The sequence below is a fragment of the Vulpes lagopus genome, chromosome 10 (genome assembly GCF_018345385.1).
Source record: "Vulpes lagopus strain Blue_001 chromosome 10, ASM1834538v1, whole genome shotgun sequence".
Classification (NCBI taxonomy): domain Eukaryota; kingdom Metazoa; phylum Chordata; class Mammalia; order Carnivora; family Canidae; genus Vulpes; species Vulpes lagopus.
Window position 1 is genome coordinate 30,375,177 of NC_054833.1, and position 22,744 is coordinate 30,397,920.

The 22,744-nt window shown below is 40.5% G+C and overlaps 1 long non-coding RNA gene across 2 annotated transcripts in view; it reads right to left on the bottom strand.

Annotated features, from left to right (window-relative positions):
• The window catches only part of LOC121500984, a 32,307-nt gene that overhangs the window by 8,330 nt on the left and 1,233 nt on the right, over positions 1-22,744 (bottom strand). The gene's annotated exons all lie outside the window — the stretch shown is intronic.

Consider the following 22,744-nt stretch of genomic DNA (forward strand, 5'->3'; position numbering starts at 1 on the left):
TTTGACTATAATGGTATAAAACTAGAAATGAATTATAAGAATAAAACTGAAAAAGTCACAAATATGTGGAAATTAAACAACATGCTACTGAACAACTAAATGGGTCAACAAAGAAATCAAAGAAGAAACCAAAAAATACCTGGAGACAAACAAAAATGGAAGTAAATCACACAAAATCTATGGGATGCAGCAAAAGTAGTTCTAAGAGGGAAGTTTATAGCAATACTGCCTACCTCAAGATATTAGAAGAATCTCAAATAATTCAACTCTATACCTAAAGGAACTAGAAGAAAACAAACAAAACACAAAATTAGTATAAGGAAGGAAATAATATAGATCAGAGCAGAAATGAATGAAATAGAGGCTAAATCAATAATAGAAAAATCAATGAAACTAAGAGCTGGATCTTTGAAAAGATAAAAAAAAATTTGACAAGCCTTTAACTAGAGGGCTCAAATGAATAAAATTACAAAAGAGAGAGGAGAAATTATAACTGATACCAAAGAAATATGAAGAATCATAAGAAACTACTATGAATAATTACATGCCAACAAATTGGACAACCTAGAAGAAATGGATAAATTCCTAGAAACATACTACCTTCCAAGACTGAATCACAGAGGAATAGGAAATATGAATAGACTGATTATTAGTAAGGACATTGAATCAGTAATTAAAAACCTCCCAACAAATAATAATTCAGGGCCAGACATATTCATTGGTGAATTCTACCAAACATTCAAAGACTTAATATCTATTTTTTCAAACTGTCCCAAAAAATTAGAGAGGGTTTGCTTCCAAACTCATTTTACAAGGCCAGTGTTATCCTGATACCAAACCAGACAAAGATACCACAGGATAAGAAAATTACAGGCTAATATCCCTGATGAACATAGATGTAAAATTCTTCAACAAAATTTTAGCAAACCAAATTCAACAATATATTTAGAGGGGGATGCCTGGGTGGCTCAGTGGTTGAGTGTCTGTCTTCTGCTCAGGGCATGACCCCGGGGTTCCAGGATCGAGTCCCACATTGGACTCCCTGCAAGGAGCCTGCTTCTCCCTCTGCCTGTGTCTCTGCCTCTCTCTGTGTGTCTCTTATGAATAAATAAATAAAATCTTTTTAAAAACCCAATATTTTAAGAGGATTGCACACCGTTATCAGGTGAGATTTATTTCAGGGATGCAAGGATTGATCAGTATCAGCATATCAATCAATATAATATACCACATTAACAAAATTAAAGATAAAAATCACATGATCAGCTCAAATGATGCATCTGACAAAATTCAGCATTCATATATGATAAAAAACCCTCAACAACACAAATATAGATGAAATGTACCTCAACATATTATAAAGACCATATATAATAAGCTAACATCATATTCCACAGTGAAAAGCTAAAAGCTTTTCCTCTGAGATCAGAACAAAACAAGGATGTTCACTCTCGCCAGTTTTATTTAATGCTGTGTTGGAAGCATTAGCCAGAGTAATTAGGCAAGATAAAGAAAGAAAAGGCATCTAAATTTGTAAGGAAGTAATCTTTGTTACTATTGCCAGATGACAGGATTTTATATATAGAAAACCCTAAAGAATCCATCAGAAATTGTTAGAACTAATAAACAAATTCAGTAAAATTGCAGAGCACAAAATTCAGTAAAATTGCAGAGTACAAAGTCAGTGTGAAAATCTGTTGTGTTTCTATACACTAACAATTAACTGCCAGAAAGTAAAAATATTCCCATTTACTATTGCATCAAAAATAATGAAATACCTAGGAATAAACCTAACCAAGGAAGGTAAAGAACTGGGCACTGAAAACTTTAAAACATTGATGAAAGAAATTGAAGAAGATACAAATAAATGGAAAGACATTGGAAATACATGAATTAAAAGAATAAATATTGTTGAAATATCCATATTACCCAAAGTAATCTATAAATTGAGTGCAATCCTTATAAAAAAAATGCAATGACATTTCTCAAATAGAACAAATAATCTTAAATTTTGTACAGAAGCACAAAAGATCCTGAGTAGCCAAAGCAATCTTGAAAAAGAAACACAGGGCAGCCCAGATGGCTCAGTGGTTTGGCGCTGCCTTCAGCCCAGGGTGTGATCCTGGAGACCGGGGATTGAGTCCCATGTCGGTCTCCTTGCATGGAGCCAGCTTCTCCCTCTGCCTGTGTCTCTGCCTCTCTCTCTCTCTCTCCCCCTCTCTCTCTCCTCTCTGTGTATTCTCATAAATAAATAAATAAAATCTTTAAAAAAAAAAAAAAGAAAAGAAAAAGAAGCACAAAGCTGAAGGCATCATACTCCCTGACTTCAAATTATATTATAAAGCTGGATAATCAAAACAGTATGATATTGGCATAAAAACAGACCTATAAATCAAGGGAACAGGCTAGAGAGCCCAGAAATAGCCCCATGTATATATATGGTCATTAATTTACAACAAGGGAAGCAAGATTATATTGTGGAGAAACAGTCTTTTCAATAAATGATGCTTAGAAAATTAGACAGCCACAAGTAAAATAAGGAAAGTAAATTATTGTGTTACCCACTACACAAAAGTTAACTCAAAACGGATCGAGGACTTGAATATAAGACCTGAAACCATAAAAACTTATAAGAAAACATAGGGAGTGAGCTCCTTGACATTGGTCTTGACAGATGACTTTTTGAAAGGATTCCAATTTTCTTTTGGAAATCAACAAAATCAAAAATAAACAGGTGGGATTAGGTCAAACTAAAAGCTTTTGCACAGCAAAGGAAACCATCAACAAAATGAATTCAGCCTACTGAATGTGAGAAAATATTCACAAATCATATATCTGATAAGGCATTAATATCTAAAATATATAAAGAACTCATGCAACTCAATAACAAACAAACAGTCCAATTTAAAGATGGGTGGAGAAACTGAATAAATATTTTTTCCAAGAAAGATATACAGATGGCCAAAGGTGCATGAAAAGATGCTCAGCCTCTCTAATCATCCGGGAAATGCAAATCAAAAATACGATGAGATATCATCTCAACCAGTCAAAATGCCTAGTATCAAAAAGATAAGAAATAACAGATTTGGTAAGCATGAAGAAAAAGGGAACCCTATGAAGAGTTGGTTGATGGGAATATAAACTGGTGCAGCCACTACAGAAAACACTATGGAGGTTTCTCAAAAAATTAAAAATGGAAGTACCACATGATCCACCAATTCCACTTCTGGGTATTTAGCTGAAGAAAATAGACTAATTCAAAAAGATATACACACTCCTATGTTTATCGCAGCGTCGTTTTTAACAGTCAAGGTATGGAAATAACCTATTTATTGATGGATGAATGGGTGAAGAAGATGTAGTTTATATATATACAACGGAATACCACTCAGCCATAAAAAAATTAAATCTTGTCATTTATAACAACATGGATGGACCTTAAGATACTACTACACTCGATCTTAGCCAAAAGCCCGAAATGCAATTGGATGGGCCTTGAGAATATTATGCTAAGTGAGGTCAGTCAGACAGAGAAAGACTAATATTGTGTGATTGTACTAATATGTGGAATCTGAAAAACATGACAAACAAAGAAAACTCATAGATACAGAGAATAGATTAGTGGTTGCCTGAGGGAAAGGGAATCAGGGAGTAGGCAAAATGGGTGAAGGGGTACAAACTTCCCGTTATAAAATAAATAACTCACGGGAATGTAATGACCAGCATGGTGACTATTGTCAATAATATTGCATTGCATATTTGAAAGTTGCTAAGAGTAATTCTTAAAAGTTCTTGTCACAAGAAAAAAACTTTTCTAACTGTATGGAGATGATACGTATGGTAACTAGACTGATTGCAATGATTTCACAGCATATACAAATACCAAATCATTATGTTGTACACCTGAAATCAATATTATGTCATATGTCAATTATACCTCAATTTAAAAAAAATCTGTAAATCAGACAGCAGTCCAGACATGTTATCTCCATGTTAATAAACACCTGGAAATATCTTTTTTTAAATATGAAAATAAAATGTTCAGTTGATTGTTTTCTGTCTTTTCAAAAACGAACATGACTGAAACAGAAATCAGAGGGTCCAGCTGAGGGGCAGCCATCCTTCTCTTCCTCTCCTTCTTTTGTCGACTCTGTACCAATAATAAGCTCTCTGGCAGGAGGCTGCAAACCGCTGGGTCAGAGATCAGGCGGGGTCATTGCACACCCAGGCCTTGGGTTTCACCCTCTAGTCTCCACAGTGCACTGGGAGGGACACTCCTTGATCCCTCCATGCCGTCACCCGGTTCTGCAGCACAGTTGGCACCGAGCCTTTGCAAACATTCTAATTTGATGCATAATTAATATAACAGTGATTCAAGGCATAGAAGCTTCTGGGACTAATTAGTGACCTGAATCTCCATGGTAGCCTGCATTCCATTCTTATCAGTGCCGGGAAGAGCTGCACTCTTAGAAATAATCAGTCTCCCACTTATTACTATGACACAGCCAAAAGGCAAAGATCATTTTTCCATCCAGTGTGCAAAAATTCCATCGGTGTGTAATCATCTCCCATAGGGACTAAACTTCCCCTGGAAGAGTCTCACGAAATTAGTCCCTCATGAACCTTTAGGTTTCCATATGGGCCTGGGGAGATCTTATTGCAGGTGAAGAAATAAAGATAGTCAGCAAGGGCTCACTGACCATCCACAGAATGGACAGCATTGTTCTGGGTTTTGGAGCTGGTTTGAAGGAAAATAAAAGCTTCAGCTCTCTTTCCAAAGACTTTGCAATACAATAATGGAACACAGAGCGATGAGAATGAATGACTTGTGTACTGCTATTCCTAATATGCATCTGTGGATGGTTCTGAGTGTTCCAGTCAGACACAGAGGACCTGTTCAAAGTCAGAAAGAGTTCACCCAAGGAAGAGAGGTGGGATTATAGTGACCATCAAAACCCAGTCTATCTCCAGCCCACTTGCCCAGGCCCAGCATGATCTAGACCAGGATATGTATCATATGTCAAATCTGCCTGACATTCATTAAATTCATGCATATATGGCCCATGGATGCATTCATGCTGCAATGGCAAAGTTGAATTGCTGTGACAAAGATCCTATGACCCACACATTCTAAAATAGTTGCCATTTTGGGCCACCTCGGTGGCTCAGTTGGTTAAGTTTCCAACTCTTGATTTTGACTGAGTTTATAATCTCAGGGTCCTGGGATCCAGCCTGGGCTCCACACTTATCAGGGAGTTTGCTGGTCTCTCTATCCCTCTCCCCACTCATGCTCTCTCTCTCTCTCTCTCTCTTTCAAATAAATAAATTAAATCTTAAAAAAAAAATTTAACATCTTGCCCTTTGCCAAAAAGGTGTGCTGACCCCTGGTCTAGACCATCAAAAACTATCCAGCAAGTAGGTAACCTTGGCTTTAGTCTTAATTTTTTAGAATTCTTTATGGGAGAGTAGGTTATGGACAACCGCCCCATGAGCAATCTCTTCAACATGTATGACTTCCAACTTCTGTTCATGATCATGGAGATGAAGTGCTTATTATTTACCTTCCTGGGTAGGGGCCTTCATATTTCTCAAACTTTTATTTATTTAATCACCTCTTAAGTGGTACTTACTGTATGTCAAGCACTACTCTAAGTACCTAAATCATCTCATTTCATCTTAACAATCGCTCCATAAAGTAGGTATTACTATTACTCCATTTCAAAGATGAGGAAACTAAGGAGCAGAGAGGTTGAATTGCCTCAGGTTATGTAACTAGCAAGTAACACAGCCAGGATTTGAATTCAGGCAGCCTTGCTCTTCAGTCTGCCCTTAACTATGGAAATACAAACTTTTGTACCCGGTATCCATGAGAATATAGTGGGATCACCCTTATTAGCTACTTGCTACTTGCTAATTTCCCATAAATTCTTTTCAAGCTTTCAATTTAAAATACATATGAATATTGCACTATATTTATCCTATGACTTCCAGTACCCACTAGCACAGTACCGGTATTCCCTGGAATATGGGCACTCTCATTTTGAAAGGTATAGCCTAGTTTATTTTTGGAATAGACATCTGGTTTTGCCATTCCTACACTTATTTATTTGACCAAGTCTACTTTCTGTTTTCAATCAATAGGCACTTTTTAAAAGAAAATCGTATACAGAATATATCACAGATAGAGGTAATTAAGACAGAAAGCTTCTAAATATCTTCACTGAGATATTCAAGTTCTTTGAAAAACTCTGTACTCATTCATCTTTCTGGAGCAACCCAAACCAAGTCTGTTCCCTTTCTTACATGACCTTCCTTCAGATGTGCTAAGATAGTGATTGTATATCCTCTAATATCTCATATCTGAGAAAAACAAAGCCAGTTCCCAAGATCATTCCTCATAGGATGAGCTTTCATAGTCTCCCATGCACCTCAACTGAAATGGGTGCCCGCACTGGATATAACACTTCAGGATTGGGACTATTACAGAGACTATTATTTATAGAGAATTTAGTGGAAAGCATTTATTTATCAGATCTGAATATTCTACAAAGGGATTTGTGACAGATGGTATTTTCCAAAGATGGAGGCAACAGCAAGTCTCATACCATTTTCTCTTCTAGAACTTTGCCACCCTCCCAGTAAATGGTAGAGTCTAATTTTCCTTCCCTGGAATCTGGGTGGTTTTATGCCTCACTTGTAGCCAATAGAATGCTGAGGAGATAACTTTGGATAACTTCAGAGGCTAAGTCCTAGATGGCAAAGAGCAGCTTCTACCTTGTGAGTTGGAACACTGTACTAGAACACTGAGCCACCATGCAAGTGATCTGACTGCCCTGAGGCCACCATGCTGTGAGGAAGCACAAACTAGCCATGTAGAAAAACCACATGGAGAGGCCCTAAACCTATATGCAGAGAGAGAAATGCCTGGCCAGACTCCAGCTATTCTAGTCACACCCCCTCCACTGTTCCAGTTTCAACTACCATCTGATTAAAACCATATGAGTGACCCCAAGCAAGAATCACCCAGCCAAGTCCTTCCCAAATTCCTGAGCCACAGAAACCATGACAGATAATAAAATTATTGTTGTTGTTTTCAACCACTAAATTTTGACATGATTTGTTATGCATCGGTAGAGAACCGTAACAGGGTCTTAGTACTGATCTTTAATCTGAAGGGGATGAGGTTTGAAGTCAACTCCTCAGAGAATTCTGGCACTGTTTATCTCTTTTTCTTTAGAGTTAGAATCCTATCTCACCTAATAACCTACAGAGAGATTTTACAAGAGGTGATAGACTGCCGAGACAAAGCTGGAGACTTAAAGTCAATTCAATGGCTTATATCTTTTAAAACATCTATTTTAGTATTGCTCAAATGTTATATCAATAACACCTGCTTATTAGAGATACATATTGCTATACATTGAGTTGTTCTACCCAAAATTCATATGTTGAAGCCCTAACCCCCGATGTGACTTTATCTGGAAGTAGAGTCTTTAAGATGAAATTAAGTTTAAATGAGGTCAAGAGTGTGGGCCATAATCCAATAGGGACTTATAAGATCTCTCTCTCTCTTTCTCTTTCTCTCTCTTTCTCTCTCTGTCTCACTTTCAGTGAGGACACAGTGAGAAGATGACCCTCTGTAAGTCAAGAAGAGAGGTCTTACCAGAATTTGACCATGCTGCTACCCTGACCTCAAACTCTCAGTCTCCAGAATTGTGAGAAATAAGTGTATGTTGTTTAAGCCACCCAGGCTAAGACATTTTGTTCTGGCAGTCTGAGCTGGCTAACATACAAGTGTAATCTATATATTACTTATATATAATTAGATAGGCATATAGACATATACAACTAAACAATAAAGATAACTTAAATCCTAAGGGAATTAATTTGCAAAAACCCTGAAAAACAAACAATTTTACCCATATCTGTCATATAAAGTAGTTGTGCCATCTAAACTTTTCATATATGGTAACCTCCACTTATTTGCGGTTTCTGTCACCTGCAGCCAATCGCAATGCGGAAGCAGATAACCCTCCTTCTGAAGTACAACCAGAAGGTCAAAAGTGGCCTAACACAACGTGACAATGCCCATGTCATTCACCTCACTTCATCTCATCATGTGGATATTTTATCATATCACACCATCACATGAAGACGGGCAACTACAGTACAAGATATTTTGAAAGAAGAGAGAGAGAGAGAGACCACATTCAGATAACTTGTATTACAGCATATGTTCTATTTCATTATTAAGTATTGTTAATTTCTTACTGTGCCTGATTTATAAATTTAATTTTATCATAAAATTGTATGTGTAGGAAAAAAACATAGTATACTTAGGATTCAGTACTATCACAGTTTCAGGAATCTACTGAGGGTCTTGGAACATATCCCCCATGAAGAAGGGGGGTACTGCTGTATATTTTGGACATGCTTATTGTAAAACCAGTCATGGTATAACTAGCTCTATCATAATTAAAATGGATTGTAAATATAATCCCAGAAGTTTAGGTGAAAACTTAAAGTTTATTCATCTTTGCCTACTAATTAGACCCTCTTTTATCAGAGCCTCCATAGTTAGTATGGTAACAGCCAACCTGGATCCTCCTGGACTACCCAAATCTTTAGTGTTCAATATACTATTATCACTCAAAGTGGATTAAGGTGCACTGAAATGGGCACTCTGATACATTTTTACAGGCTTGTAAATTGATACAAACTCTTTGGTAGAGGATTTTATTATGTTGCTTGGTATTAAAAAGATTTATATTCCTCAAACTGTGCTTAAGTAATAACCTGACATGCAGAGAAAGGTTCCCGTGCTGTGGTATTCATTGTGGAAATATTTGTCATATGGAAAAATTAGAAACACCATAATTGTGCAACACCATAAATAATAGTAGGGACATGGTTAACTAAATTATTATTCTACAAAGCATAACTATGTAGATGTGTAAAACAAGGCTGGCAGAAACTATATAAATGCCTGTCTGTTTAATGAGTTGAATAATAACAGCAAACTCCTGAATGTTCTACTCTCTCTGGTTATCAGATTTTTACTTGGAAAAAAAAATGACCCAAATTCAGTTTGGAAAATATGGTCATTGGAGAGTCATGTGGTCATGAAGTCATGAAATCTGGAAGCAAGAACCAGTTTTATTGTTACACAGCTCTAATGGTTAAAGGAATCTGCCTTCTTGTAATTTCCACCCATGCTTACCAGGTCTGACAAGTGAGATGACCAAAACAAAAACTTTATAAACCATGTCACATGTGTAAGATGTTATGATTTTAACAGTTCCCAGATAACAAAAGGCAGTCATCATATACTAATCACTGTCATGGCTAATATCACAGATATATAAAATTATTTTTTTTAATATTTTCTATATGGGAACTTTAGGGAAGAGATTTCTAGTTGCTCCTCTCCAACCTGCCTTTTTCATCTGGAACATGGAGTTGTGGTTTAGAATTTGAAATACTGTCCAATATTTCTCACAGCTTGAGTCTAAAATATCCTTCCTCATAACTGAAGGCAAATGATTGTGTTTTCTCCCTTTTTTTTTTTTTTTTTTTGCTGAGTGTTTTTCTGGATTTTGTTTTTCACTGTTGACTGATGTTTGTCTTTGAGTTATGACAGGTGAAAGCCAAGTGTACATATTGCCAAATGAAGTGTAGTCAGGAACAGCCAGTCTACTGGCGAGTAGAAAAGGCTTGTTCCTTGGGACCACATGATGTCATGGGACTATTAGCAGAGTGATTCACATGTATTTAGTGTGGGAGCTGGAGCTAAAGGAAGACTAGAGGGATGGAATATGAGGCTGCTTGTCCATACTGGGAACTATAGACTTAGTGTGTGCTTGAGTTTTGTGATGCTGTTTTACATGATTCAATGATGGTATATGCTTTGGACACTAAAGCTTTCAGGCTTTTATGGTACATCTACTCTCAAAGTTATATATTATAATGAAAATGCCTTAGTATTTATCCTTGTGAGTATAAAATGGAACCAATACAAAGGCACACATTTAGTGTGCAATGATCAATTAGAGTCAACTATAATGAAGGTGTCTGGTTGAGTGACAGTTCATGAGAAGAAAAGTTGAAAGTTTTAGTTGGCCAAACTTTGAGAACAATTTCTGTGGAAAATGCATTCTTTTATATCCTGATAGGATCACACAGATGTATGAATTTGCCAAAACTCAGCAAACGCACAATTAAGACTGAGAACTCACTCTACATTAAAAAAAAAAATACTGTTAACAAATATTAGACTCCCATTAATATGCATGCTGAAGTACTTAGGAGGAATTATACTTACATCTTAAATTTACAAAAAATAAAATGGATTGATGGTGGACACAGGAATGGATACACATCTGATAAAACAAATACATCAAAGGTTGGTGGTAGGATCTGGATGATGGTTTTGTGAGTGGTATTCCTGAGCTGGCTCAGAGAGGCTCACAAGAGCTGATTTTGCACACACCTTCCCCAACTCATGTTGGAAGCTTGATATTGGCCATGGTGGAATATCTATGCCGCAGAAATCAGCAAACCATACAAATTAGAGCTTTTTAATTTTTTTTCACCGAGAGAGAGCTTACCAACACACCACTGAATGTGTGGGTTGTTCATAATAAACTTCCTTCAACTTTGCTGTAGGCTTGAAAATTTTCGTAATAAAATATTGGCAAAACAATATGACTCAGTGTGCTTTTCATTGATGAAAAAATAGATTAATAGTTTTTAGACTTTTGCTTCCAAGAAGAATTTAGTAGGCCTTCTTCCACTACAACAGCTAGGGAAAATAAAGACTTATTACTGAAAGGGAATATAAAGGAAGGGAGAAGAAATGTTGGGAAATATCAGGAAGGGAGACAGAACATAAAGACTCCTAACTCGGGGAAACGAACTAGGGGTGGTGGAAGGGGGGAGGAGGGCGGGTGTTGGAGGGGAATGGGTGACGGGCACTGAGGTGGACACTTGACGGGATGAGCACTGGGTGTTTTTCTGTATGTTGGTAAATTGAACACCAATAAAAATTAATTTAAAAAAAAAGACTTATTACAAAATCATATTTTTAAAAACAGTGTGGAGAACCATAGAGGCAAAGACGACCAGAAGAAGGAAATTCCAGAGGGGAAGAGCACACAGAAAATGAGCTGAAGTTGCCTACAGTTTTCTTCCTGTGGGGGCCCTGGGGTGGGGCATTTGCTGAGGCCCTGCCTGAGGATTGGGCTTAGTATGCTGAAGGGAAGATACATCAGGAGAGTTCCCACCCGACTGCCCCCCACCCCTGTAGCCTGGTAAACCAGAACAGAATTTAAAGGAGTCCCAGTCCCATGGCTGAGTTTTCCCCACAGAACAATTTCTGCATTTGGGCTGGCACAGGAGCCTGGGGGGTTGAATCATCAAGGAAGAGTGAACTCTCTCCCAGCCTCAAAGTTTATTAGTGGGAAGAGCTTACAACCATAGCTTACAACCATACCCAATGTTTGACAGATTTTGAATCTGGATGATGTGGAGGCTGAAGATTTCAACTTTCAGGTCAGAGATGACAGAGACACAACAGGATCTCAATCCAAAGCCAAAAAGGACTTTGCCCAGAAAGGGCTAAGGCCAGGAATGCAGTGTAACCTCCCTCAGTCTTAAATTTTGTAGGAGACAAAACCCCACTGGAGGCAGTAAACAGCAACAAACATGCACCCTGAGACATATGCAATTAGGTTGAACAAAGTCTAACTGCAAACAGCCATGGCCCACTTTACTTTCTCAAGGCATTGAGGTGATCAGCCCTTTATGCTGTCTGTCCAGCTGAGGAAGAGCAAACCCTTTCTGAGGGAAAATAATATTATCAGTCTTCATGGTTCTTTTATATGTTATGTCTGGCAAACAACCATAAGCAATGAGAGAAGTAGGAGAATGAGACCAATAATCAAGAAAATAAAATTGACACTAAAGCAGATCCACAAAATATCCAGAGTTTAGAGTTAGCAGAGAAGGACCTTAAAAATAACTATTGTAATTTTTTAAATAGAGAAACTAGTAGACAGAAAGATGGATGAAAGATGAAGAATTTCCACACATGATAGGGATCTATTTAAAAATAGAAGTGGACATTCTATTTTTTTAAACTACAGACTTTTTTTTAAAGATTTTATTTATTTATTAGAGACACAGAGAGAGAGACAGGCAGAGGGAGAAGCAGACTCCACACAGGGTGCCCGATGTGGGACTCAATCCTGGATCTCCAGGATCATGCCCTGGGCTGAAGGTGGCGCTAAACTGCTGAGCCACCCAGGCTGCCCCACAGAAGTGGACATTCTAGAACTGCAGTATCTGAAAGGAAGAACCCATTAGATGTATTTAACAGCAGATAAGACATAGCTGAAGTTAAGCTAGTAAACTAGAAGACATGTGGATAGAAAAAAACAAACAATCTGAAGGGCAGATGGAAGAAAGGATAAACAGAGTATCAGAGACTTGCAGAATGCAAAGAGTCTAACATATGTGCAATTGGTATCCCAGAAGGCAAGTGAAGAATTAGGAAGAAATATTTAAAGTCCAAGTCCTTACAGATTCCAGTGGAAGATGTATTATACTTGGATATTCATATCCCGGGCATCACATTTACTGATTATCTGTGACATTGAGTGACTCTCATATCTTCTCTAATCTTCCTTTTCCCTCATCGATAAAATTGAATCAACATTATTAATTACAATATTATTAATTCATAGTATTATCTATAGATGATAAAGCCATATAAGGTAATGTGAAAAAAAACCTTTAAATTATTGTTATTGTCTTCATTACTCCTTCCTCACTCAGTGGGCCGGTGTGTAATCTCTAGCACTAGCACACACCAGACTAACATTGGCAATTGACTAAAATGAAATTGGATTTCACTTAGGTTGTATCTCTCTTCATTCTAAAATATTTCTACTTTTATCACATACATCCTCATATTTTTCCAATTTATGTAACAAGCAGTATCTATTCCAGAGATCACTGAAATAGGACTTCCCTTCTGAGATTATTTCCTGGGACTGAAGTTCTTGGGTGGAGGGAGAACATGAGAGGCAGAATGGGAAATACGCCTCTAATTTGAATTAGGGAGGGTTGAATTCATCTAAATTCTTTAGTCACTTAGTCTCTAGTCACATTAGAACTGGAGTGAAAGCCCAGAATCATATCAGGAAGGGTGGACCCATAAGACTCACCAAAATAACATGTAATTGTGAGCATATATATATATTTATAGGCACATATATATTTTAAAAGCTCTAATGGAACACAAGCTTAGGAAACATGATTTCAGATGGAAGGTTTGCTACCATGGAAACCCAAACTTCCAGTTTTCTGATTCTGAGCTACTCGATAGAATTCTAAGCCACAGTCTCCAAATTAGTTTATGGTCTTCTGTCACTTTTGTTGCAGTTTTTACAAAGAAGTAAAGAAAATAAGATAATGGAAGCTGGAAATCGAGCAGAGGGAAATATATAAGAATAGGGAAAAGAAAAGAGTGGAGAAAAATATGAAAGCAGCAGGGTATTAGTCAGCTCAGGCTGCCATAACAAATACCACAGACTGGTGGCTAAAACAACAGAAATGTATTCTCTCACAGTTCTGGTGGATGGAAGTCCAAGATCAAGGTGCCAGCAGGGCTGGTTTCTTCTAACATCTCTCTCCTGGGCTTGTAGATGACTGTCTACTTGTTGTGTCCTCTCATGGCTTCTCTCTGTGCACCCGCATACCTGGTGTCTCTTAGTCTTCTAATGACACCAGTTCTGTTGAATTGGGGCCCCAAATACAGTTATATTTGGGATTAGGGCTTCAACATATGGATATTTAGGGGGGACAATTCCATTCATAACACGCAGGGAAAAAAAAGATCAGTATTAACTAATGGCTTCATAACTAAAAAATGCTTTGCCATGTCCACACCAGCACCAGCAGATCAGAAAGCTATAGACTTTTATTTCTTTTCTTTATTGAGGGTTTGGGGATGGGGTGACAGTCTATTTCGTTTGTTAGTTTAGATGTGTCAGTTTGGAGTCCTGAGTCTTTCCTATCATCACCTCTCTGATGATCTGCTCTCTGTTGTTTTCTTCAAACATCCTATCTTCTAAGAAATTGAGGCTTCTTAGTCATTCCGGGTATGTCTCCAAGATTAAGCTACCCAACTTCGGGTGACCCAAATTGTTGGAGAGGAGCCACAGAGCACCTACCTTGGAAAATCAAGTCTACCCAAGACAAACCTCACCCTTTCCTGCCAATGTATATGAAATAGTACATTGATCCAAGTCAATTCAGAAAATATTTATTGTATGGGAGGCTGTGGATACTGGGATAAAAACATCTCATGTGCTGTCCTCAGGGGCTCACAGTCAAATAAAGACAAACAATGAGGCGGAATTAAACATATCTCAATAGTCCAAGGAGCAGCACCAGTGAAAAACTCACAGATGAAAGTGATTCATTCTGCCTGGGAGAATCAGGGAATATTTCATGGAGAAGTAAGGTTTGGGAAGGACCTGGAATAATGAACAGGAATTTGGCAGGTGGAAAAATCATGGAACGTAGGATGTAGGGGATGGAGTGTGAAGAAGGCAAGTCATTCCACTCAGATAAAAAAGCATTAGCAAAGTCATGAGGGCACAAAAATAATTTAATTTAGAAAAATGCTAAATCTAGTACCACGAGAGTGGTGGTTCTCAATCTTAGAGTTCATAAGATCACCCGGGGTGGTGGGGGGCGCTGGTTAAAATATCAATTTCTGCCCTGTCCCCTCCCTCAGGAGTTTCTGACTCAGTAGGTCTGGGGTGGAGCCCAAGAATTTATGTTTCTAACAGGCTTCCAGGTGATGTTGACATACAGTTGATCCAGGGGCTGTGCTTTGAGAACAACTGGACTAAGAATAGTGAAGGAGGCAGTGGCAGATTAAGGTAGATAGTGGGTTCTATTCTTTAGACGATGGAGGGTCATTATGTTACTCAGACAACCATTTGAAGGATGAATTATAAGCTTAGGGGGAAACTTGACAGCTGCCTAGGGATGGAGGCAAGTTCTGAAGCTGTTACATGTTTTTATTTTTGTTTTTTAAGATTTATCTAAGAGAGAGAGCATGTGGGGGTTGGAGGTGGAGGAAGCGGGAGAGAGAGAGAATCTCAAGCAGACTCTACGCTGAGCATGGAATCCAATGCAGGGCTCAATCATACAACACTGGGATCATGACCTGAGATGAAATCAAGAGTCGGACGCCCAACTGACTGAGCCACCCAGATGCCCCTGAAGCTGTTTTAATTGTCCAGCTGAGAAATAATAAATAATGAGGGCCTACCTTGGAATTTTCTCATCAGAATGGATAGAAAATTAAAGATGCAAATGACATTCCAAAGCAGAATCGAATATGGAAGGAGAAGAGGAGAAGGCAAAGACCAAAAATTACCGTTTCTTTTTAGGAGAATGGACAGATTTTAAAACATTCAAGAGAAAAAGCACAGGAAGAGGAGCAGGAGGGAAAAAATAGTTCTGGTCCTTAAGACGGGTTTCAGGTGGCCAAGCTGGGGAGTTGGAAACAGGCTGGAGCTCTACAGAGACGCAGGGCTGAAGACAAAAGTTAACACAAAAGAAAATATGCCTAAAGCAGAACCCGCAGAGTGCCTATAAGAGGCCAGAAGAGGAAGGGGAACCACTGAAGCAGACTGAGGGGGAGCCAAGGGCGAAAGCTTCTGAGAAGCTCGGTGGAGACAGAAGAGGAAGCAAGTCAGCAGAAGAGGTGGTGGAGCTAGTTAGGGAGGGGTTGAGAAGCACTTTGGCAGCCGGTGCCTTGGAAGCTCCTGTTTACTCGTTCTTTGAAAAATATTTGTTGAATGCCAAAAATATACCATATGTTGTATTGAACGCTGGGAGCACAGTGGGGAGCAAGACAGCAGTCTGCCACCGTGGAGCTTGCTTGATGGGGTTGGAGCCAAGGTGTTTTTACAAGTAGAAGCATCCTGGAATCTATCACTACATGCACAAAAGGAAAAGTTCAGGAGGGAGTAAGGGGGTGAGATGGTCACACTGTGGAAACGGCACTTAAGCTTGGGCTAGACAGATGAGCTGGGCAAAAAGAGGCAAGAAAATAATGTGTATGAAGCCCTGAGACAGGTGATACACATTGTGTCCCAAGAAACTGAATGGAAACCAGGTGACAGGGACATAGAGTGTAAGTGGGAAAGCAGTTTGAGATGAGGCTGGGCAAGGTGGGCAGGACCCAAAAGTGCCAGGCTTTGCTCAAAACCTTGTTAGGATTCCCCTACTGCAGAAATGTCTTCAGCATGGGTTTGGAGCTCTTCAATACCACCACCTTGTTGCTTTACACTAACGCCAGCTTGCTTTTAAACAAAACCGAAAATTTGAAATTGATAATTCACCTCCTTCACCGAATTTGGCTCTGGATTGCCTTTGGATTTCTCTAGCATTCATAGCTAGCCTCACAGGACTAAGGCTTGCCATGATTGAAGATATATATAAAAATATATTTATGTGCCTGAGGCTCAGAAAGCAATTTCCAAAGAGAATTTCTAAAGCTGTTTTGAGCATTATATAGCCTCTTGAGATGATGGATTCTTTCCAAACACATAACAGAGCTCTATACATCCTAATGAAAGTTCACAGCAATAATATTGCTTTTTGTCCTCTGCTTGCATGCCTAGCACTTCTGGGGTCTGAGGGCACATAAAGCCATGTCAGGCCGGAGCTTTTGCTCTCATTAAGCTCGAGGTCTCCCTGAAAAATCAATCTTGCCAGAGGGAAGAGCTTGGCAGTTCCTCTATCCTATTATTAACATTTTTCTGCAACTGGATTCACAGTCTTACCTGGAGGGACAAGTGTAACGTAGTAATAAGGTGCTTGGGAGCCAAACAGACCAGGGTTTGAGTCCCATCTCTGCCCCTGGCCAGCTGTGTGACCTTGGGCAAACTGCTTTACCTCTCTGAAGCTCGCTGTTCCCTTCTGCGATGGTCATAATACCTACTTCATCATGAGGCTGTGAAGACTAAGTAAGCTATGTCTATGAAGCACTTAATATTTTACCTGGAACAAAAAAGTGGAGCTGTCATTACTACCCTGACAGACCAAATTAGGCAGAGGACACTGGTGATGGGCTCAGGCCCAGCCTGCTCCCCACCCCCAACCAGAAGAAGAGTATGGCTCCTGCGCCTTCCATACCCACCCCCCGCCCCCTCTCTGCTCATGGCTCTGCCAGATGTGGGATGACTCTTGTTCCCCGGCCACCTGCCACTTTCATAGACACTGCTTCTCTGTGCCATTTTACGAGGCAATCAGGCATTCACAGGCTGCCCCCAGGTCAGTCAACTGCTCATACAGAATTCCACTCTTGCTCCTTTCCTGACAAACCACAGACTTTTACTGCTTCACCTCAACCTGGCTGCCCCTCAGACCCTTTCACACCCCAGGAGTGTCAGGATTTAAGGCCCGCTCCTGGGTCTTCCAGAGTCACGTTTGCCTTCCTTCCATCCCACCTGGCAACTTGGCAAGGTCTGAGCGGGTAATGTTTCAGGAAACCTTTAGAGAGGTAAACTCCAGGTTCCCAATGATACATCAAAAGAGGCCAAAAGAACGTGCTGAGTTGGGGGGTCCCTGCAGCCCGTTCAGGGGTGGAGAGGAGCTGCGAGTTACTATACAAGTGTTTCCATTCAGAATGAATCACCTGCTCCTAAGTTGGCAACCCTTGGCCCCCGGAACAGCTTGCCAAATGGAAAACCAAGGGGAATGTTCATGATGTATGTTTGTACCCCCAGCACTGTGACTTAAATACCACCTTCCATACTCCTCCTTTTCCATACTGTGAACAGATGCGTGCACTGTCCCAACACCCAGCCTACCTGGGAATCTGACCATGAGGCAGGACGGGATCCCTAGGGACACCAGCCCCCTGAGCTACTCTGGGCCCTTGGGGAAAGGGTACCTGGGAGAAGGTGGGGAATTACACGGTTTCAGAAGAAGAGATGACACACAGGCCATTCCCAAAGAGGTAGACCCATGACTGTCATGCAAATATAGAATGAATACAGGTCATAGAGTTTATCCAATTCATTAATTAATGAGGGAAAGACATTAAAACTGCTACAAATGGGGATCCCCGGGTGGCTCAGTGGTTTAGTGCCTGCCTTCAGCCCAGGGCATGGTCCTGGAGTCCCGGGATCCAGTCCCACATCAGGCTCCCTACATGGAGCCTGCTTCTCCCTCTGCCTGTGTCTCTGCCTCTCTCTCTCTCTCTCTCTCTCTGTCTCTCACTGATAAATAAATAAAATCTTAAAAAAAAACTGCTACAAATGACAATTTGAAAATTTTTAAATTTTATAGGCAATTTGAAATAGAAGTTAATGTAAGATCACTATGTTAAAATCAACTGGTTAATGTCTCACAAGGTCAAAAACCATAACCTTTGGGGTCCTTCTCCTCCCTCCTCTAGGAAAGAAATTATTTTTTGCCCATTGCCAAATTTTGAGTGATTTTTCTCCAGCATGCTCCAACCTACCCTTCAACCTACCGTCTCTTGTCCTTTCACGTGGCCCAAATCTCTGTTCTGTCCAGTTTGAGACCCAGTTTAATCCTTTACTCTTTCCAGTCCAAGCTGGACTAATAGCTAATTCAGCAACTCCATATGGATTCATCTCTTCATTTATGGGAGGCCTGCATGGCAGGAACTGGGAGATACTGCAACGTCCACTGTGGACGTGATGTCTCTTAACAGCAAGCACCAGAGGGGCTCCAACTGCCCCACGTCATGGGTTGATCCACTGACTAGGATTGTGTTGAAGCCCCATCCACCAAGACTTGAGAGGCCATGTTTTAGTCTGGGTTCTGGCCGTAAAGGAGAAACAGCCTGAAATATCAAGGCAGAACTAGGAAAAATGGCCATAGAAAACCACAGAGAAATTCATCAAAAAGGGACACATAAGTTATGTGTATTTCATTTCATGCTAATAATCGTGTTACTTTGATCTCATTTTTAAAAATTAACCTAAAAAAGGAGATCACATGGAACATCATTCTTCTTATTTACACATTCAGCTGTTTACCATGCATCTATCTATGAGCCTGTACTGTACACAGGGGTGCATACAACAGAGTACCTGCCCTTCTAAAGCTTATGGTGAAGTGACTCCAGAAAATACTAATCTTCCCTTACATATTTCTTACCTTCTCAAAGGGTTTTCATGTAAAAAGCCTTCAAGCTTCAAATCCTTTCAGCCGTTCCTCTGGAATACATCCTGCCTATAACCAACTCCTCCTGCACCCTGCCTGGGGCCTTAGCCCTTCTCAATGGCGTTCCTGCATTTCTTGTCATCTCTCCCTGCCTATTCTTTTCAATATAGGCAGAGCATCTTTTAAAAACATGAGTCATATCAAGTGTCTCCATAGCTTAAAACTTCATCCACCACCTGCAAGGCCCTTGTCATCTGGTGCCTACCTTCTTCCTCATACTCACCTCTCTGTTCCTGGAATGGCACCAAACTCGCTTCTGGCTCAGGGCCTTTGCACATGCTGTTCTCTATCCTAATTCTTCTCTGACAGGCTACCTTTATCCTTCAAACCTTGGTTCAAATATAACCCTTAGAGAAATCTCTCTTCACCTCCAGTCTCGGTAATGCACCCCTGCCCCAGGTCACTCTACCGTATCTCCCAAGTAGTCCTTTCAGTAATTACCTTGTTTTTTATTTATTGATTACCTGTCTTTCTGCCCTCAATTGCAAGGTCCTTGAAAGAGGTTGTGTCTGTCTTGTTTACTGTTGAATACCCAGCACCTAAAGTAATACTTGGCCCACAGGGTGCACTGAATGCCTGAGATCATATGGTTTCCTATGAATATTTGTGGAATAAAAAAAATGAAGATGTGATGTTCTTTTTTTTAAATCAAAAATCCAAGTGTCAAAGTTTTTACACAAGGAAAAACTGGACCATTAAAAACACAGAAACAGAGTTTATTAAGTTTAGAATTAGACAGTAAGCTCTGTGAAAGGAGCTCTCATTGCTCCTGCTAACGATACACACCAGGGCTTAGAGTAGAGCTTGGCACAGAGCTGGTCCTCAGTATTTATGGAGGTTGGTGCATTTCTGGGTGGTAGGACCAGTCCAAGCAGAGTGGGGCCAGGCAAGTTGTTCTCTCCGAGCTGACAGGGAAGCCTGGGCTGGACGGGAACTGCACAGTCCTTGCCTGGCACGCATCCCTTCTAGAAAGGATTCTTGGGAAACCGGAGGTCATCCCTGCTCAGTCAGCAGCTGAATTTGAGAATGATTTTGATTGCTCTCCTCCTAAGTCCCTCTCATTGTGAAGCTCCTTGAGTGTAGATTCAGGAGTTTATCATCCTAGCATTTTTCTTTGTCTGTTTCTAACCTATAATTCCTCATTTAGAAAAATGGGGGCTCTGGAATAGATCTTTAAATTCCCTTCAGAGCCAACATTTGATGGTTTTAAGTGAAAATGTGTTCCACCTGGATCCAAGGGGTATTCAGGTCAAGCCTTTAAAGAAAACAATCCAAGCTTAACTGGAAGGACATCCAGAGTTGGTTATAGAAGCTCCCTCACAGCAGGTGTCCCAGGTAATGAGGCACTCACTCACCTGACCCCAATGTAGTATAGAACAGCATGAGATGATTATGAAGCCCATATCCTGTCCCCTCCAGGGCTTGGCATTTAGGTTCCTGGAACTTCTCCACTCTAAGCAGAGATACTATTAAAGAATGTTTTAAATTGAGGAATGAGAAACATTCTCCACATGAGTTTTTAAAGTCCACATGTGAGACTGGTGTTCTTAAGCTCAGAGTCACCTGGGGGTGCTTGTTAAAAGTATAGTCTCCGGCTCACTTCCAGCACTCTGACTTGGTGGATCTGCACTTACAGAGTTTCCAGTTGATTCTGGTGCAGATTTGTAGTGGTAAACTACCCACATCCAGCGTGACGTGGTGTGAAGGACACGGCCTTACACGGGCTCGGGGCCCTTCCCTGCCCATCTTCCTGTGGCTGCGTGATATGCATAGGGTCCCAGCAGCCTCTTCACAGGCCAACCCCAGGCCAGCAGGCTCATCACTCCCTTCAGTCACCTGAAGGGCCTGTCTGCACAATGCCAAAGAGCTGGATACTTCAAGAAGAAAAGGCCACTCATGTCCAGACATACAGGCTAAGTAAACCCAACCTCTGATAGAAGCAAGTTCTTTGTAGATCAGTGAACACATGAGTAGATTATCTTAAGGTTATCAAAATTCTAGAAAATAACATGTGATTTTCTTTTCTTTTGGCCATCTCTTGCTCCCCTGTTAAGATGACTAGAGGAACTTGAATAGCAAGCTTGATTCTGCATGAATGGTATTTTCTTCAGTCTGAAAATGCTCTGTTGCTCTACTCCTGCTTTTTAGATATGATGGCAGGGAACATCAAGCTCTTTTTACAAAGTCTCTCATCCATCATCACATACAGACCTATAAAACTAAGATTCATAGGGCATTTGTCCCCAAAGTTGGAGCATTTGACAAATATAGAGTCATTGGGGTCATATTTCCCAATGGCAGTCATCCTCTTTCACACTGTGCAGATAACCAACAACCTATAGTAATATTGAAACCCTCTACTCTGAGTAGGAGCCTGGGGGAAGGGAAGCAGCTGGGACTCACACAGGATTATTCACTATGGGTCAGAGAAATGGACCCACCCACAGAAACAACCAAGTGGTCCCTCCCAGACCTCAACCCTATGCGCCTCCCAGAACTCTACCCACACCCAGACCCAGCACCCTACCCACACCCAGACCCAGCACCCTACCCACAGGGATCTGTCTGGGGCAGATAGGAGAAAGCAGCTCTCACAGAACTTCTGTGCAGTTTTGAGTCCACTAAAGAGCCCATGAAGAAAAGAATCAAAGACTCTGGGCTGTTATCTTCATTCTGTGCCTTCACCTCCTCTGTGCTGTTGTGGTTTCACCTCCAGCCCATAAAAAATAAAAAGCTGGAGAATGAGAGAGAGAGAGCAAGGAGGCTCCTTCCTGTCGTCATCCTTCCCACACAGGCACCACAGAGTACTTCTGGGTAGCAGCCAGCAGCAGCATCTAGCATTGCGATTGAATTGACTCAAGGAGACTTGGAAAAACAAAGATCCAACCAAAAAGTACTGAGGCTCGTTACTCTTATGCCCAGACATCAGTGCCTACCCAAACTGCAAACCCGAGGTCGTGCCCATTTCAGACTTTGGAGAAAGAGCAAGGAAGACATGATACCACTATAACCAGTGGCAGGCAAGGGAGACTCCAGAGCCAGCAAGTTCTGACCTCAGGGGTATTGCTGAGAGCAATAAAGGCAACGGCTCTGTTGGATCACAAAGAAGAGGCTAGCAGACTTCTCCCATGTAAGCAGTAGAAGCATTATTGGCAAGGTAATCCTTTACTTGCTGAGTTCCAGAAGCCTTTACTACACATCATTGAGCCAAAATAACTAGAATTCTAAAGTCAGAAAGGACCCAACAGGTGTGAGGACCCAAAGGGGATATGCTCCCCGGGAAGAGAGAACACAAAAGCAAGAATGGGGGCGATGGCGCCCTGGAAGTGTAGACCCCCTGGAAAGTCGCCAGCTCCTACTCAGCCTTGCAGCTAGCCACCTGTTACCATGCAAGAAACTGGTGCCAGGTTTGTCAGAGCTAATGATTTTTCAACATAAGCCCCAAATTCCGATTTTTATG